Source organism: Lolium rigidum, chromosome 2 (assembly GCF_022539505.1).
Source record: "Lolium rigidum isolate FL_2022 chromosome 2, APGP_CSIRO_Lrig_0.1, whole genome shotgun sequence".
NCBI lineage: Eukaryota > Viridiplantae > Streptophyta > Magnoliopsida > Poales > Poaceae > Lolium > Lolium rigidum.
In genome coordinates, this window is record NC_061509.1 from 26,862,516 (window position 1) to 26,864,652 (window position 2,137).

The 2,137-nt window shown below is 58.7% G+C and overlaps 1 pseudogene; it reads right to left on the reverse strand.

The window, feature by feature from the left end:
- Window positions 1-1,006: 1,006 nt before the first annotated feature.
- LOC124689400 lies at window positions 1,007-1,934 on the reverse strand (annotated as a pseudogene).
- Between the last annotated feature and the right edge of the window lie 203 nt (window positions 1,935-2,137).

Below are 2,137 nucleotides of genomic sequence, written 5' to 3' on the forward strand. Positions count from 1 at the left end.
TTTTTTTAGTGCGGGTGGTTTTGGCATGACTGCTGGAGCCATTCTCCCCTCGCGCGTAAATTACGGTTTTTACCACCCCAGCACGATATAGGTCACTCTTGGAGTTACAATTAGAGAACTGCTTGCCCATATCGGGCTCCATCAACCCTCTTTCCCAAGGTAGAGTTTTGTTCGCTCCATGGTAGCTGCAAAGTGCAAATAAGCACCAGACAGGCAGACAATGGTTTGCTCTTGGTGCCCTTTCTGGTTTCCTTGATGCAAAGCACCAAGTTAAACGGCTGTATATATTAAACCCAACCTTTTCAAGTACTCCTAGGATGCTGGTGTTTCGCTGGAGTACTTGAAACGACTGTAGTATATATAATGAGCAAAACAGCAATGATATACATGGAGCGAAACACCAGCATCCTACGATCGGCAGCACTTTTGTTTACCGACGGCAAAAGCTACAACGATCCAAGTTTCGCATTGGACCTTTTATTGTCCTTCTCCTTAGAGCATCCCCACTCGTTGGCGCTCCCCACTCCCAAATCCGGCGAAATTTCTGTCCGGATTGGAGGAAGATTTGGCGTGGGGAGGAGTAGTTTCCCAGTCGTGTGCTCCCCAAGCGGCGTTTCTCGAGGAAAAAGAGGATGGCTCGGGGAATCCGGACGAAAGAGGAGACACGTGGGCGTGGGCGGTTGGTTTAGCTTCATCCGGAGTCCCCGGGAGACCCCCGGGAAACCGAGGATGGCATGGGGAGACCGGACGAAAATAGGTTCAAATCCGGACCAAAACGAGGAACCGGGGGCCTGACTGGGCCGTTTTTCGCCGTCCGGATGAAAAAAAGTGGCCGTGGGGAGCTCTGTGGGGAGACGAGTGGAGATGCTCTTACTCTGGCGAGTACTGCAAGTCTGCAAGTTTTTTTTTTTTTGAAACTCTGCAAGTCTGCAAGTTATTACTGCTGCTTATCATACAGCATCTACTACTCCGGAATCGGCTGTGGATTAGACACGCCCAGCAGATGTTAGCTGATGGACCTAGCGCTGACGAAGGCCCTGATGTGCGCCAGCGTTCCCTGCGTCAGCGGCTGGGCCAGGTGGTCCAGGTGGTAGTTGTAGAGCACCTGGACGTCGTCGTTCCCGACGCTGCCGTACATGGCCTGCTCCACGCTCTTCCCGCGCCCTGCACAGCTCGTGCCTCCGCCACGCACACCAGCACGGGCGGCAGCGGCTGGGCGTGCCGCGGAACAGCGGGTTGCACCACGGATGGTGGTGGCCGGCGCCAGCGGCCGGGGAGCGCCATGCGCCAGCAGCTGTCTAAGGTGGACAGGTTCAGTGCTGACTACGGCAGCTGCGGCGCGTCTTCTCCCAACACCGTGCGGGCCTCGCCGCCGAAGAACGGCTGAATCATGGGCTCATGGCTCCCTTGGAGGAGCGCGGGGCCAGACCGCCAGAGCGCCAAGCCGCCAGGCTGACCCTCGCCGAGCCACGCGGCGATGTGGAACGCGATGGTGGCGCCCGTCAGGAACACGCGGTCGAACCTGCACGGCTGCGCAACCGGGCGATCTTGCAAGAGGTACTGCTGTTCCTGCCGTACGCCGCCTGCTGCCGCAGCCGCCGCACCACCGCGATCCTGTTGTCGAACACGGCCGGGATGCGGTTCTCGGTCGCGAGGCGGTAGTCGACGGAAATCATGGCGCAGCCCACCCGGCCGCGCGGGAAGCTCGGCCGGAACTCGTGGTAGAAGCTCCAGGCCGCGGAGTCGACGCCAGAAGCCGCCACCGTGGTAGTACACCGCCACGGGAACCTTCCCTGCCGCGGCGGCCGGAGCGTACAGCCGCGCCCACACACCTGTGGCGCGGTCGACGACCACGTCATGCGAGGGCGGCTCCTCGCCACGGCCGTCGAACCCCACGTGCAGGGGACATCGGGGATCGCATGGAGGCGCTCCATGTTCCTCCGTAACCGCCGCCGTTCTTGCTGACCTGCTGCTAGAAGCTCATGCAAATTAAAACAGAAAACGAAAACAGTAGAATCACTGTAGGGCCCGCGACAACGACAGGCAAAACGCTCACAGAGCCTCCCAACCCTGGGAGCTTAGTGCTCTTTGGAGATACTATTTGGCCCGGCCTCATGAGTTAATTAGTGACTTAGTG